Here is a 17,855-nt window from a genome sequence, read left to right as displayed (position 1 = left end):
CTAGCACAGTGACCTCAGGCAAGATCTCTTGGAGTTAGTAGCCTAAAAGAAATGCTAGTTTTCATAGACATGTGATAGATATAGAAAGCAAGATATTTTGCTTTAACACAAGGAGTTATATATTATTCTGAAATTCTATGTTCCATTCCAAGACAGCATATATTTTCCAAATAGTGACTTGAAAGCTAAGAATGAGCTAAAATAATTTCTTTTGGAAAATCTGCTAAAATAATACCAGAAGCAGCATGCATCATTTATCCTGCCCATCCTCCACCTACCCTCCCACTTCCTCACTCACCAAGTTGACTTGAAAGTTTCAAAAATCCTTTTCATTAAATTCTGGAGTGTAAAGCTAATAGACTATTAACCAGTGATAATGCCAGACTACACTTTAATGTGTTCCCCCCCACCCCAGAAAAAGCAAACCTCTAAGTGATGCTATTTAAAAAGAGTATTTGAACCAGTGTCTAATTTGAAGAAAATGAATACCTTGAGAAATAACATGGATACCTTATAATTTTTCAGTCAAAAACTGTCAAACAGAAGTTCCCATGTACTGCAATTTTTTTTCATACTAATTCACTCTAAAGTATTTGTCTTCCACCATGTCCTTTGCAGAAGTTCATTGAGTTTCACACTCTTCTGTAAGTTATTGGAAATGAATGTGGTCTTTTATTCTACGTACATTCCAAAGAACATGTTGGCATTGAACGATGACAAAAAAGATGGAAAAAATGAAAAACTAAATGTAGTTCCAGTTTCCAAGATTTAAATGCATCATATTTTAAGGTTGGCACCTTCATATACATGCTATTTCTTGGTAGTACAGAGAGAACAAACAAGAAGCTTAATTTTTCTGAGTACAAAACAATGGGGAAAAAAAATCTATTTTTAATTAGCTTGGGCTGATATGAATGATGAGAGCAATGCAGACTCTGTATTTTATTTGCATTGTTTTTACAGTTATATAGGGATACGTGACCTTGAATTCAGTATAATGAATGAGCCCTTTAATCAACTTTTATATAGATGATCGATCTGAAAATTTAGCTCAGCAAGATAATCCATAGCATGCTGTCCAGGATGCATGTGTCTGACAGCTTTGTGCAGCCCATTATGGGGCAAGCAATAGTATAGTGTTAGTCGTTCAGTCATGTCTGACTCTGCAACCCCATGGACTGCTGCCCGCCTCTGTCCATGGAATTCTCCAGGCAAGAATACTGGAGTGAGTTGCCATTTCTCCAGGGGATCTTTTCAACCCAGGGATCAAACTTGGGTCTTCTGCATTGCAGGCAGATTCTTTACCATCTGAGCCACACAGATTAGATGGGGCAAGTAGACAGAGGTAATATACCTATGTTCTATTGTAACTTCTGCAGCGCAATCCCACTTATACTGAGTATTTTATTTTTATGAGAATTGAAGTTATTCATATTCCTATGAGTTCCTTTTAGAAACATTAGAAAATACAGATAAAGAAAAAAGAAAAAAATAATTCCGTGTCACAGATAGCCTCTTTTCCTCATGGTGAGGGTATATATTCACATATACACATATATCATCTATCTATCTACATACTTTCAGATTTTAAAAAATACACGTATAGATAAATTAAGCTATGTACTATGTTGTGTATATCCTCTGTGTCTTCAGATAGTAGCTGGTGTCTTGTGACAATGTTTACTGTGATTGCTGATTATAGTCACAATTCTGAAAATTTAAAGTAATTTAAGAGTTTTTGGTTGTGATCATTTGAGCCCTGTGCTTCAGTAATCCTTGTGCTCATCCAGCATTTCAGCATATTCCAAAAGGCTGAATAGATGAGTGGGTCAGAGGCTGAAACATAGCTCAACTCTAATTACCAGTTCCAAACAGTGTTTTTGGATTTCCCCATTCAGTGCTCCAGGGCTCCATCTCCTGCTACAATTTGATTCTGTAGGGCTTTGAAAAGTCACTTCGCTTAATTCTGCAAATCCTCAGAGGCTGATAAGCATCACAGATGGAAAAACAATCTGATATTTGTTGTCAAGAGACAACAAATTAGCCAGGGTTAGAGTCAACACCCCTTCATTCCAAGTCTACGGCATCTCCTGTTTCTTCACTCCCGCTCTGCCTCAGGAAAGGGAACCTTGTACAAACATTCGCATGCTTTATGCAACCAGGAGAAGTTACTCTCAAGTAAATGAAACTTCAATGATCATATCCTAGCCTTTCCCCCAGAAAACATTTACTATTCAAAATATGTCCAAACATATTTTGAGAGCAAATCTTTAATCCTATACAACTTGGACATAAAAATATTTTCAGTAAACCTCTTTAAATATTTTTAAAGAGAATGAAACTATGAATTATAAACAAAAAGTAATTTCACATAAGAAATACAACAGTACTTAAACTGTTAAAGGAGAGGAGTGTTGCCCTCAAAGGGAGTTTCCATGAGAGGATTTGTTTTTGTTGCGATGAAGCTGTTGTTTTCGCAACTATTTTGAAATTCATCCTAGCTTCAGGATCAGTTTATAAGGTATACTAGGAAAATACTCCTATTACCTGGTAGTCTCACTACTGGTATTTGAGCAGACCCAAATGTATTATCCACCTTGAACATCTATTTCAGTTCTCTCCATGTCATGTTTACATCTTAAAGACAAAATGAAGTAAGAATATCTCTTCCGTGATGGTGATTTTGCTATCCTAGAGGCTGGGGTAGCCTCTGTTCAAAGCAATGTAGACCAGGCCCTAAAGACCATTCTGAAAGAGAAGTTCCAAAAATGTTCTGAGCAAAACCAACAGTGCCTGTGAGAACTGTGAAGACACATTCTACACTGCCTACTTGGTAGGAGATAAAAAATGGGATGTTGAGTTCTGGCACATTGTTCAAACGATCAGGTTCTATTACTTTGTGTGTTGATCTAGCATATACGCTTTCTGTATTATTTATAATAGCTGTCATTCTTTTCAGCTGACAAATCATCGGTGAGAATTTCTTTGCCACTAGAAAATATATATGAGGAGTTCCTCTTTTGGAAAGATAGTAAGGGTTGAATAATCGAACAACAGGGTTGTATTGAAGCAATATAGTTTCTGCTGTACTGAGTTCAAGAATCAGTTCGATAAAGGATACAGGATGCTTGGGGCTGGTGCACGGGGATGATCCAGAGAGATGATATGGGGTGGGAAGTGGGAGGGGGGTTCAGGATTGGGAACTCATGTACACCCGTGGTGGATTCATGTCAATGTATGGCAAAACCAATACAGTATTGTAAAGCAAAATAAAGTAAAAATAAAAATAAAAAAAAAAGTTTGTAAATGAGGTACATGTAGAGAGCCAAAAATCAATCTATATTTAATCCTTCCAGTCACTGTTAACAGACCTACAGTCCCAGTAAAGAAGGGAGAAACACAGAGATGTATAGAAATGTAGGGGCGACATATAGAAATGCAAGCAGAGTGGGGGAATCGAGAAGTGTCTGCCTATGCCTTTACATTCCTCCCTTTTTGTATTTTGGCCAGGACAAGGCAAAATAGACTGGATCAGAGGACCAAAGGCTGATGTCAGAAGTCTTTATGTAGGCACTATCTCTTATTAAAAGATGGGCAGGTAGAAGGATACGTGAATGGGGGCAATCTTTGTGCTATTTACAATATACGGAAGATTGAGAGTCCCTGCGAAACTTCCACTTTCTACACCGATTAGTGAAGTCAGGAGTAAGGAATATTTAAAGCACAAAAAAGACATATGATTTTTTTTTTTAAAGAAAAGAGGTCATTCATGTATAAACATAATATTTGGTCTTACTACAAAGCATAGTGATTATTTCGAGGAGATGACCCACAGTATTCATATTTTTTGTTAAAATGTCTTCATTATAATAACTGGAGGACTGAAGATGAACAAATACTCAAACAACTGCTGAATCCGCTGAATATTGTACTGAAATGCAGTCTTTCCCTACCATCCTGAGGAGCAATAGACAAGGATTTGTAGAGTGATTTATTTCTTAGTGATCCTTTCCTTATGTAGCTTAGATCACAATTCGACTTTTGTCCTTGAATAGAATATGATTTTCAAAATGAGGTTATTATATACATGTATGCAGATATATGGTATATGTAATAATGTTTTTTCTCACTTATTGGATATCAACAAAGGCCTTTTCCCCCAAGGGGGACTATGTTAAGTTGCAAATACTTTTAATATATTAATTTGCATGAAATGTTACCATCTATTGACCAAAGGTATCATGCTTTAGGAGAATATTAAAAACAACAGAGCTTATTTTTTGCATAGATCCTCAGTGTTATTTCTGATGGTGTTCGTAATGAAACAGCAAAAAAACAAAAAAGTCATTTAGTTGCCCCTCTATAAAGCACGTCACTTGTGGTCTAGGTCTTGAAGTGTTCTTAATTAGGCCGACAACCTTGTTAAAGGGAAATGGAAATAGCCAATAATTGTGCATGAGATCTAATGAAGGCATTATTGAGGGAACCAAGGAAGATATATTTCTGGACAAAAAAGAGCAGTTACTCCCTTTGTGTGACATTAGTTTCTTAAAGGAATGAAAAAAATTAGATTCTGAAGAGAACATTCAGTTTCAAATAATTTCAAATAGTTTCAAGAACACCTGAACTACTTGGCTTTGATTTTCTGCAAGCATGTCTTTAAGCTGGTTGAGTAAATACCGGGAATGACTGAGTGGGATATTTCAAATCAAAACTGGCTTTGAGAACTAAGGTTTTGGACAAGAGAATTAGAAAAGAATCTTAACTCCTACGTAAAACAAGACACCCCAGTGAAATGTCTAACAACCAAGTGAATCAAACCAATGTAATCAGTACCCTCAATGCTACAAACACAGACACATGCTGGATAAAAGCAAGATAATGATAACAGCATAATAATAATGAAACTGAGCTTAAAAGGTGAAAACCTAAGCAGAAAAATGGAGAGGGAACTCAAAGCCAGAGCAACAGAACAGAATATACGGACTTAGGCTACAGAGAGTTAGAGGGGAGCTCTTGCATAAAGCATGGAAGATTGGATGGCTACCGCATCCATAGAAAAGAGATGAGAAAACTAAGGAAATAGCATGGAAGTTTTCTGGATGCCTGGAGCTATAAGTAAGGTTAAAAACAAAAGTCAGTTACAAGAAATCAAATCCCCAAATTTAACTTATTTTACTATTACAGTATTAGAACTACAAGCTGAGAAATCATTAACAAAACTGTTTTGAAGTCCTCAGAAAAGCAAATAGTAAACCACTAAATGTGGATTCTTCCATAAAACAGAGCCCTTAAGATATCTTAGAAAATAGAACCCTCACTGAGTATGAGTTCATAATTAAAATGGTAAATTATGTGAGAAAATTATGTATCAGGACAGAAAATTAGCTGGTGCAAGATAGAGAGGAGAATTAGTACTCCAAGCAGAGAAAATAGAACAATCTGAAAGATTCTATACAATAAGTATAATTAAAGGACTTTTGAGCTTAATGAAGGAATAGAAACTGTAATAAATATGAACTGATGTATAGAAAAAGAACATGTAGATTTGAAAAAATTCAAGCAGAACCTCTAAAAATGAAAAAAGTAATTACAATTATAAACAATACATGACTTAAATAACATATTAAATACCAAAAGGAGATAACTGACCAAGTGGAGAGGATCTGAGGAAGGTACTAGTGGGCTGAACCTAAAGATAAAAAGAAAGACAGACAGTAAGTACTGGCTAAGAAACATGGAAGAGAGAATGAGAAGGCCCAACAGAAAGATGGGACAGAGGCAATAATTTAAGATATAATACCTGATGTTTTTGTAGAATTGAATAAATGTATTAATGCCTAAGTGGAAGAAGCACACAAGTTCTTAAGAATATGAAATAGATTTGCACACGGACATCTTATGGTGAAAACTGCAGGTCCATTTAAGGCATAGACAAAAATGTAAAAGCAGCCAGAGAGAAAAACTAACGTCCTGCTGACAGTTATCAACAGTAGACTGCAAAAGAAAATAGAATAATAGGGAGAAAATTTTAAGGGAAAAATAACTGTTAACTTAGATTTTTTTTTAAACTTTATTTTACTTTACAATACTGTATTGGTTTTGCTATACATTAACATGAATCTGTGGAGAAGGCAATGGCACCCCACTCCAGTACTCTTGCCTGGAGAATCCCATGGATGGAGGAGCCTGGTAGGCTGCAGTCCACAGGATCGTGAAGAGTCGGGCACGACTGAAGCGACTTAGCAGCAGAGCAGCAACAACATGAATCTGCCACGAGTGTACACGTGTTCCCCATCCTGAACCCCCCTCCCACCTCCCTCCCCATACCATCTCTCTGGCTCATCCCAGTGCACCAGCCTCAAGCATCCTGTATCCTGCATCGAACCTAGACTGGCGATTCATTTCTTATATGATATTATACATGTTTCAATGCCATTCTCCCAAATCATCCCAGCCTCTCCCTCTCCCACAGAGTGCAAAAGACTGTTCTATACATCTGTGTCTCTTTTGCTGTTTCGCATACAGGGTTATCGTTACCATCTTTCGAAATTCCATATATATGCGTTAGTATACTGTATTGGTGTTTTTCTTTCTGGTTTACTTCACTCTGTATAATCGGCTCCAGTTTCATCCACTTCATTGCTGCTGCTGCTGCTAAGTTGCTTCAGTCACGTCCGACTCTGTGACCCCAGAGACGGCAGCCCACCAGGCTCCCCCGTCCCTGGGATTCTCTAGGCAAGAACACTGGAGTGGGTTGCCATTTCCTTCTCCAATGCATGAAAGTGAAAAGTGAAAGTGAAATTGCTCAGTCGTGTCCTACTCTTAGCGACCCCATGGACTGCAGCCTACCAGGCTCCTCCACCCATGGGATTTCCCAGGCAAGAGTACTGGAGTGGGGTGCCATTGCCTTCTCCACCTCATTAGAACTGATTCAAATGTATTCTTTTTAATGGCTGAGCAATACTCCATTGTGTATATGTACCACAGCTTTCTTATCCATTCATCTGCTGATGAACATCTAGGTTGCTTCCATGTCCTGGCTATTATAAACAATGCTGTGAAATGAATTGCCAGTCTAGGTTCAATGCAGGATACAGGATGCTTGGGGCTGGTGCACAGGGATGACCCAGAGAGATGGTATGGGGAGGGAGGTGGGAGGGGGGTTCAGGATTGGGAACTCATGTATACCCATAGCGGATTCATGTTGATGTATGGCAAAACCAATACAGTATTGTAAAGTAAAATAAAGTTCTATTTCCAGTTTTTTAAGGAATCTCCACACTGTTTATGTAGATACTTTTAAAGATTCTTTTCTATTACAGATTATTACAAGGTATTGAATATACTTCCCTGTGCTATATAGTAGGTCTTTGTCTATTTTATATATGGTAGTGTGTGTATGTTAATCCCAAACTTCTAATTTATCTCTCCACTGACCTCCATCACCATGCTCCCCTTCGGTAATCATAAGTTGGTTTTGTATTTCTGTGAGTCTATTTCTATTTTGTAACACATCAAAATTTACAGTAAGATAACAGTATCATGTTGTTGATTTTAACCATTTTTGAAAACTATATTTTACCCCACCTAGAGATATATAGGTACCCTTATCTCCTCTTCTTTTGGAAGTAAATGGATTTTCTTCTAGCTGTCTTTTTCAATGAGTGTAGGTCCTTTAAATGTTCTGACATTTAATGCTGTTTTTTCAATGGGCCAAAAGTTTAGGCTCCTGTTCTCCCAGACAGCCATTGGTCTCCAAACCTCTAGTTTTGTGGTGTTAACATTTAGTCCCAGGGCACTTCTGGCTGCTGAGTTTGTCTACCAGTTTGGTTTCAGCATATTAATTTTATGAGCTTTGGGGATTTCTGTTTCTTTCTTGTAAGCTGAGCAATGCATTTGAACTTACATTTGCAATTTTTTATCCAGTGTCTAGATTTTCTGTAGCAGGTGGGCTTTTCAAAACTTCTAGTCTGAGAAGTGCACACCCTTAAAGCATTCTTCTTACTGCAGTTAGGGTGAAATTTCCAAATATGAGTCTGACCATATCTCAGTTTACTGTTCAAAACTCATCAATGACCTCAATAACTGTAGAGATAAAGCCCATATTCTTCTTTTCTAGGATGGTTAATTTATTTCTTTTCTTTTTAAACTTGTAAATTTTGTATTAGGGTATAGCTGATTAACAGTGTTGTGATTGTTTCAGGTGGACAGGGAAGGGGCTCAGCCATACACATAGAGGAGCCCACTATGCTCCTCTGTCCATGTGATTTTCCAATGGAAAATTCTCCGCCAAACTCCTCTCCTGCCCAGGCTGTCACATGACATTGAGCAGAGTTCCATGTGCTCAGTAGGTCCTTGTTGGTTATCCATTTTAAGTATAGCAGCGTGTACATGTCCATCCCAAACTCCCTAATTATCCCTTTCCTCACCCTTCCCCCTGGCAACCGTAAGTTCATTCTCTAAGTCTGTGAGTCCCTTTCTGTTTTATAAGTTCATTTGTATCATTTCTTTTGAGATTCCACATATAAAGGGTGTCACACAATATTTCTCCTTCTCTGCCTGCCTTATTTCACTCAGTATGACAATCTCTAAGTCCATCCATGTTGCTGCAAATAGCATTATTTCATTCTTTTTAATGGCCGAGTAATATTCCATTGTTATATATGCTACATCTTCTTTATCCATTCTTGAAATGGTCCATCAGCACCTGCACAATCTGGAAACACCTCTATCCTCATCAGGTGCCTTCCTCTCTTCACTTCAGCCTGAGAACTCCCTTACTTCTGTAAAGGTGGTATTTCTTTCAGCCTCAAGACTTTCACATAGACTTTTCTCCTGGATCACTTTCCTTGTATGCTCTCCTGTATCACACTTCCTGGATCACTTTTCTTGAATGCTTTTATCTAGTTAACTTTCTTGCTAGCATCTAAGTTCCATGAGGAGTGGGGTCATCTTTGCAGGTTCCTTGCTGCATGCCACGTGTTCTGATATTTTAGACATTCCACAGTATCTGTTTGTGGTTTAGTCGCTAAGTCGTGTCCAACTCTTTGTGACCCCATGGACCGTAGCCCACCAGGCTCCTCTGTCCACGTAATTTTCCAGGCAAGAATACTGTGGGTTTCCATTTCCTTCTCCTTCTTCCCCACCCAGGGATTGAACTTCCGTCTCCTGTGTTGCATGTGGATTCTTTATCAACTGAGTCACCAGGGGAAGGTATGATTCCCGTGGGAATCATTCAAGCAGTGAGCTACTTTTCTTCATCTTTACACTTACTTTTCCTCCTCTGTTCATTGTCTTTTGAATAGGACCATGCATTATCTTTCAGGCTAGAAATTGGAACCATTCTAGTCTCCTCTCTCTTCTACCACTGGTAATCAATAATCTTGCTAAATATTTAAGAAAACTATTCTTTCTTTTTAGTCTTGCTACCACTATCCTGCCTGAGTTCATTATTTCTTACTTGGATTATTGCATATATTTCCTAACTGAGTAACTTGCTCTAGCTTGGCTCCTGCAAACAAATCTATTTTCCTTCCCTTAAAGTTCCTAAATGTTTGCCCACTAATGCCTTAGTCTGACATGCATATTTATTGTGTTTCTTCTTCATCTCCTATCCCTCTCTATTCCACATGCATCACAAACTTGAGCTACATTAATTAAACTTTCATAGAGCACCTATTATTTGGCAAGCTATATACTAGAAACTGTAACCTACATCACTTCAGTTACTCCACTGAAACTCTGAGTTAGTATTTTCCTCAGGAGGGAACAGAGATGTAGGGAGGAATGGCATGGTCTCTAGATCATGTTGCTGACCTGTGGCAGAGCCAGGACTGAAAGCCTGATCTTCTGAACTCCAGAACCCATCTTCGTTCCATTAGTGTGTTTCCAGGAAAAAAGTCTGAGAACATCTTGGAAAGAAATGAAATCTACCATTGAGTCACTGAGGCAAATGGCAAGATGATGTCATGGTGATATAAAAATCAGATGCCAATTAAGAGATACATCTTTAAAAGGTCTTAAAGGAAGCTTTTTGTTATTTTCTGTTTTTTTTTTTTTTTTTTTTTTTTTTCTTTTCTGGTTTCTCTCCACTTCTTCCTTTCCTAGTCCATGGAAACAAAATCAAATAATATTCCTTAGAAACAAACTCAGACTTACCCCAACCCTAGACAAAATTAGAAGACAGGGTTTTTTTTTTTAAAAAAAAAAAACTTTTTATTTATTTTGGAATATAACCAATGAACAATGTGGTGATAGTTTCAGGTAGACAGCAAAGGGACTCAGCCATACAAAAACATTTATCCATTTAGAGGGCAGGTTTCATATGCATCATTTTGATATGTCTTCTGATAGAGTTTAGAGTTATATTTTCCTTGACTTTCAGTCTTAAGATTCACTTATTACTGTTTGATGCTCTTGTTTTTTTTTTTCTGTTAGTAATATAGAAGGAGCACCTGGGATCTCTGTGTGTCCCCAGTTTCCTTTCTTGGATATTTCCAGATCCTGTGGGGAAGCAGTAAAGAATCTGCCTATAATGCAGGAGACATGGGTTCAATCCCTGAATCAGGAAGATCCACTAAAGGGAGAAATGCCAACCCACTCCAGTACTCCTGCCAGGGAAATCCCATGGACAGGGAAGTCTGGTGGGCTACAGCCCATGGGGTCGCAAAGAGTTAGACATGACAGCTTGATGTGTGTGCACACGAAGAGCCTAAATAGCGGTTCTTAGAGCTAGGATCCGGATTCCCTGAGCCAGTCCATTTACCTGCTCCTCCTTGTTGTACCTCTAAATAATTATTGAATTCTTCATTTCTTCTCCAGCTTCCCCATCGCCTTTTTAACCACTGACTTTGACCATCTCAGATTTATCCTGCACATTATTTCTAGAGTAACCTGTTTGAAGCAGAGCACAAGTATAACTGTGTTATTTGTTTGCTTAAAAAAAAAAAAAGCCTCTCAGTGGCTCCTGGTCAGCACAGGATAAAAGTCAAATAGCTCAGCATAGCCGATACCTGCCCCTGTCCCAGCTTTCTCTCATAATCCAATGACATTGAATGAATGTGGTTTCTTAAAATGCTGACTTTTAAAAAATTTTAACTTATTTTTAAATTAAATATAGTTGCTTTGCAATGTTGTGTTAATTTCTGATGTACAGCAAAGTGATTCAGTTATATATAGACATACAGTTAAGACCTTGTTGTTTATCCCTTCTATATATAATAATTCACATCTGCTAATCCCCAGTTCCCAAAGCATCCCTCCCCTTGCCCAGCATTGGCAACCGCATGGCTGTTCTCTACATCTATGAGTCTGTTTCTGTCTCGTAAATAGGTTCATGTGAGTCATATTTTAGATTCCACATATAAGTGACTTCATATGGTATTTTTCTTTCTCTTTCTGACTTATTTCACTAGTATGGTAGTCTCTAGGTCTCTCCATGTTGCTGGGCTTCCCTGGTAGTTTACTTGGTAAAGAATCTGCCTGCAATGCAGGACATCTAGGTTTGATCCCTGGGTTGGGAAGATCCTCTGGAGACAGGATAGGCTACCCACTCCAGTATTCTTGGTCTTCCCTGGTGGCTCTGACAGTAAAGAATCCACCTGCAATGCGGGAGATCTGGGTTCAGTCCTGGGTTGGGAACATCCCCTGGAGGAGGGCATGGCATCCCACTCCAGTATTCTTGCATGGAGAATCCCCACGGACAGAGGAGCCTGGCAGGCTACAGTCCATGGGGTAATAAAGAGTTGTGCATGACTGAGTGACTAAGCACATCCATGTTGCGGCAAATGGCATTATTTCATTCTTCTTTATGGCAAGGTAGTATTACATTGTATATATGCACCACTTCTTTATCCATTCATCTGTTAATGGACTTTTGACTGCTTCCACATCTTCGCTAATTTGAGCACTGCTGCTATGATCATAGGGATGCATGTTTATTTTCAAATTAGAGTTTTATTTGGATATATGCACAGGAGTGGGATTGTGGATCATATGGTAGCTCTATTTTGAGTTTTTTAAGGAACATCCCTGGTGTTTTCCATAGTAGCTACACCAATTTACATCTCCATCATTACTGTAGGAGGATTTCTTTTTCTCTATACCATCTCCAGAATTTGTTATTTGTAGACTTTTTAAAGATGGCCACTCTGACTGGTGTGAGGTGGTGCCTATTGTTAGTTTTGATTTGCATTAAGGAACTACTTTTTATACTTCTTCAAACAGATGGTGGGTTTGGGTTATTTTGTTAGGCACAGTTACCTTGTGCCTGCCTATTGACGTTTTTTTCTGAAAATATTTCAAAGGTGAATGGATTTCTAATTCCCTGGTCTCAAATCTGATCTGATGTGGCTAGGAGAAGCGGGCTGTGACATAACACAGTATGGTACAGAAACCACCAAAGCAGGGCCAGAGGGTCAGGTGGGGACTTGAGGACTCTTTCATTAGGCCATGGGTAGGTTCATGGAAAATATGTAAAGTCCCATAGACTCATTCTTCGGCCACTCTAACAAAGACATTCTGAAGAGTTCAGTGCTGGCACCTCATTAAAGACTGCATTTAGCTTGGGTTCATTCTCCCACTTCTCAACTCCTGTTCATCCAGCAGAACTTTGAAATATTGTAAATGTCCAGCCCTTGCCAACACAATTCCATTACAGATAACTAGTGAACCCAAACAGCAAAGCAGAATAGGCAAAGCTTCAGATCAAATCACTATCATGAAGGAGAAGCTTGAGTTAATTTCATGAATGTGTGGATAAAGAAAAAAAGAGAAACTAGGACAATTAGAGAGGAGGTGTCCTCTACAGTAGACAAATGAATCCTAACAGGAGTTATGCCCCTAAAAGAGAGAAACTAACACATGGAATACAGTGTTTTAAACAATAATTCAAAAAGATTCTCCTAAAATAAAGAACCAAATGACCATGTTGAAAAGACTATACCGGGGGTGGGGTGAAATATAGCTGTCTAGATCAAGATATATTCTGCTAAAGTTATACATTATGTCAAAATTATCAAAGATTAAAAAAACAGAAGTTAAAGTAATGGAAGTACTTTTGGAGAGAAGAAGCAGTGTGCCTGGAATAGCTTCAGACTTCTTCCCGAATGTGATTCTAGGAGACAACAGAGCAGCTGCTACAGAGTTCGGAAGGAATATGTGGCCCCAGATGTTATAATTGGCCAAGTTTTCACTCATTTATAAAGCAGCAAGTAAACGTTCTTAAATATGGAAGAATTTATGGAATATGATCCCTATGATCCCTTTGAACAAGCACTCCTTGACAAAAATAAAACCAAAACAAACCAAGCCAAACAAAAAACCCCAGAGAATCAAAAGGTCAATCAGAGTATTGAACTCAGAAATGGAGCACATATAGGATCATTGACTTCAAAGAAATACGGACCTAAGATGAAACAGCTAGGGGATTATGGTTGTGAATGGAATGGAAATGTGACATATTTTAGGGCAGGAAAACAGTAAAACACCAAGATAAATGTGGATGTAGGGAAAAGAGAAAGAAGGAGGGAAGAAGGGAACAATTTTAACATTTCATCCTCCATAACAGGGTTGATATGAACTAAAGCTGAAACATGAAGTTAAGAATAAGGAAAATATAATAAATAGTCATTTATCAGAAGTTCAGCAATTTCCTTTCATTTTCTTTCAGATAATTATACTTCTGTTAAATTAATGTGAAACTATACTTAATACTCCCAGTTAAAATGTTATATATGTTCTAGCCCTATTGTCATAAAATTCTTCCTGCCCAACTCTGCTCGCCTGTCTGAGTGGCAGTATGTTTAAAGCAGAGCTTCTCAACTTTATTGTGTCTGTGAGTCACCTGGGGTTCTTCCTGGAGTGTAGGCTTGGCGGAAGGGCATGAAACTCTGCATATTGAGTAAGTTCCCAAGTGTTCCTGGCTTCCCAGGTGGCGCTGGTGATAAAGAACTCACCTGCCAATGCAAGAGGCATAAGAGATGCAGATTTAATCCCTGGGTCAGAAAGATCCTCTGGAGAAGGACGTGGCAACCCATTCTCGTATTCTTGCCTGGAGAATCCCATGGACGGAGGGAGTCTGTCGGGCTACAGTCCATGGGATCACAAAGCGTCTGACACGACTGAAGTGACTTAGCATGCACACACACACTCAAGTATTGCTGGTGCTGCTGCCACTTGGACCTTACTTCGAGCAGCAAAGGAGTTTAGGCTGTGAACACTGAACTGACCTGGTCCCAGATGGCCTACATTGGATTGCTGGAGCAATATTCTCAACAATAATCTATAAAACGAGAATAATAATAGTGCCTGCCAACAAAAGTTAACTATGATGAAAATTCCAGTCAATCCTAAAGGAAATTAACCTTGAATATTCATTGGAAAGACTGAGGCTGAAGCTGAAGCTCCAATATTTTGGCCACCTGATACTAAGAGCTGATTCACTGGAAAAGACCCTGATGCTGGGAAAGATTGAAGGCATGAGGAGAAGGGGGTGACAGAGGATGAGATGGTTGGATGGCATCATTGACTCAATGGACATGAGTTTGAGCAAGCTCTGGAAGATGGTGAAGGACAGGGAAGCCTGGCATGCTGCAGTCCATGGGGTCGCAAAGAGTCAGATACGACTGAGCGACTGAACAACGTGATAAAAATTGATTATTGTTGCAAACCATATTAACCCTGGACCAGAAGCCTAACTTCTCCCAGCTTCAGTTTCCCCATTTGTAAAAACTGCTACCTCATAGAACTGTGTGACAACTAGAAGTAATTTATTTAAGATGCCCTTCATTGTATCTGGCATAATATAGATAATCAGTAAAGGAGAATTACCTATATTTATTGTTATTATATGTTATAATGTAATAATACTTACTAATCATTTCTTCTAATAACCCATATAATCATAGATCTACCAATCCATTTATTCACTCACTCACATTTTATTTATTCATTCTATAACTAATTTTTGAGTTTTTCCTCTGTTTGAGGACATGCTAGTTCAAGCAGTAGGATTATGTCCATAAACAAGACAGTCTAGCAGACCTTTCAGTCTAGTAGGAGAGAAGCAAAGACATCTTATGCAAAGCCATAGTTAAGTGTTGTGAAGAAAAACTAAAGCAAGATTGAGGATAGAAGATGATGCTTGGGGTAAGGAGAAGGATTATTAGACAAGTGGTCAGGACCGGTCTCTTAGAGGAAGGGACAACTGAGCAGACACCCAGATAAGGTGAGGGAGCGGAACCTGAGAAGTTCCAGGGAAAATATCTCCATCAGAGGTTCTTATGAGGTTGGGGGTCAGTGTTTCTAGTTCTAAGAGAATGTGATACAATGCCAGAAGTTAGAGGCAGGGCCAGATCAGTATTTTCCAAACCCCAAATCATAGTTCATCAGTGGGTTGCAAACAGCATTAAAAATAAATTAAAAAAAAAAAAAAAGGATGGGTCAGGATCGAAGGTATCACAGTGTATAGTGTAAGGGTAAGTGTTGCTTTGTGGAATTAAATATATGTACATGCATGTGTGTATGTGCTAAGTTATGATTTAAAAATGAATTTCTTACTTTAAGTACCGGTGCAATGTTTCAAATATAGTGGACCAAATCATGTTGACCCTTGTGGTCTGTGATAAAGAGCAAAGGTTTTATTTAGAAAGGCAAGAAGCCACAGAAGGAGTCTGGCGAGCAGAGGAGAGCCACACTGGGATTGATGTATTGAAGTTCTTTGACTTCTGAGTGGAAAGCTGACTGAGGCGAGCAAGAATGAGAGGAAACAAGGATAACTTCTTGCCAAATCACCTCTTACCTATAGCACTGTGGTAGGCAGGTAGTGTCTCCCTGCGCCACCAAAGGTATCCAAGTCCTAGACCTTGGAACTTGTGCATATGTTATGTTACGTGGCAAAGGGGACTTTGCAGATATGATTAAAATTGAGATGCAGAGAGTATCCTGGATTATTTGGGTGGACTCAGTCTAATCACAAGAGTCCTTAAATATGGAAGGGAGCGGCAGAAGAGAAAGTCAGGGTGATACGATATGAAAGACACATCACCTACCATTTCTGGCTTTAAAGATGGTGGGAGAGGCCATGAGTCCATGGATGTGGGGGATTTGTAGCTGCTGGAAAATACAAGCATCCTAGAGCTTTTGGAAAGCAACTTGACACTTTGATTTTAGCCTGGTGTAGTCTGGTTGGACTTGTAAACCTACGGAACTGTATGCTTATAAATCTGTGTTTTTTAAGCCACTGCATTCATGGTGATTTCCTCTGGGAGCAGTAGGAAAGTGGCACAAGCATGTTGCCTCTTAAGCCCGTCTTCACCTCCAGCCTCACCACAGACCTCTTCAGAGCACTGACATGAGGTCTGGATTTAAGTTCCCTCAGTTTCCCTCACTGCCCCAGGGTTCCCCACAGAGCTCTCTGTTCCTTCTGCTGTCTACCCTGTGTCTGGTTTCCATTCTGCATTTCCAGCACCTTCTCTCAGTGATTCTCAATAGAGATGCCCAGCAGTGAGGGAATGCTCAATCTGAAATCTTTTGTAGTAAAAAAGAGATATAGAATTAAGTTGAGGAAAATGGGAAAGAACTGAGGTTGGGGGAGGCTGCAACTAATTTCTTTCACTTTTGAATTTTCATTTTAAAATGTTAAGACAAGTGGCTTATCTCATAGCTGTTGGTATTCAATGATGAAAAGTTGATGATTAATTCACTTTGGGTTTATTATAGCAAAGGGCAATGGTTTAGTTTGTCCAAATTCAAATATAGGGCTGAGCTAGTTGCTTTTAATACCTTCTGTAAATTTGTGGGTTCTACTGGAGCCAAGTTCTTTGTGGTTTATCACCACTGGCTGGATCAGTGTTACTCAAATACTCTACTAGCCATATGGTCTTCAAATAGAAATGAGATGTCATCATTTTTACTGTGAATGGCATCATTAGATTGATCTAATGAAAAATATAAGGGATAAATGTTTCATTAGAACTTATTCAGTAACGATACTGTCTAGTATTGAGGAAGTTTTTTCTAATTTTGACAGTTTTCTCACACAAAGAACTCTTAATCCTCATAGAGATCTTGTTTGGCAAGAAGGACAGGTGTTCATATATTCTGCAGATGATAAGCAAGGGACTCTGGGAGGTTACGAGATCTACCGAGAGTAAGTGGCAGAAACTAGAACCCAGGTTGTCAGATTCCTGATTAGCATCTTCACCAATTCCCCTTGATATCCTAAAAAGCTTCACCTTGTTTGTTTGGTATCTTAGTGGGAATGATCCACATGAGGTTGGCCCTGACACTCTGAAACTCCAATTTTTAAATATTTCCAACCATTCAAATAGAGATTTGTAACATCTACAACCTTGGTATGCAGTGAATAAAAAGTACAGTTTAACCACTTCTTGCTGGTTAGGGTGTATTATTATCAATGTTGATTATTGTATTGTGAGGTCCTTAAAAACCATTCGGGTTGTCAGTGCCTATCCAGTGTGGTTCTGCACTGCCAGCCGGTTATTATTGTATTGTCTTTTCTCCTCAATAGCTTTCACCTTCCCAGGACAATGGCTTCTATTAATAACACGTGCTTGTTTTCCTCTCAAAAAAAAGTTGCCTGAGGGACACATCTCGCCTGTGGAGCAAGGTGCATGGACTTTCTGACAGTCTCCCTTACTGAATTTGATACATCCTAGATGGTTCATGTTATCAGAAGTCTGACTGTAATACCATTCACATTGGATATTACTATGAAACTATAAGTAACTCTCTCTTGAAAAGAAGACTGTATGGAGCTTATTTATTTATTTGCTGCCCTGGGTCTTCTCTAGTCGTGGCTCTCAGGCTCCTCTTGCTGGGGTGTGTGGACT

This window comes from Budorcas taxicolor, chromosome 11 (genome assembly GCF_023091745.1).
Source record: "Budorcas taxicolor isolate Tak-1 chromosome 11, Takin1.1, whole genome shotgun sequence".
NCBI lineage: Eukaryota > Metazoa > Chordata > Mammalia > Artiodactyla > Bovidae > Budorcas > Budorcas taxicolor.
Note: the sequence above shows the minus strand (reverse complement) of the source record.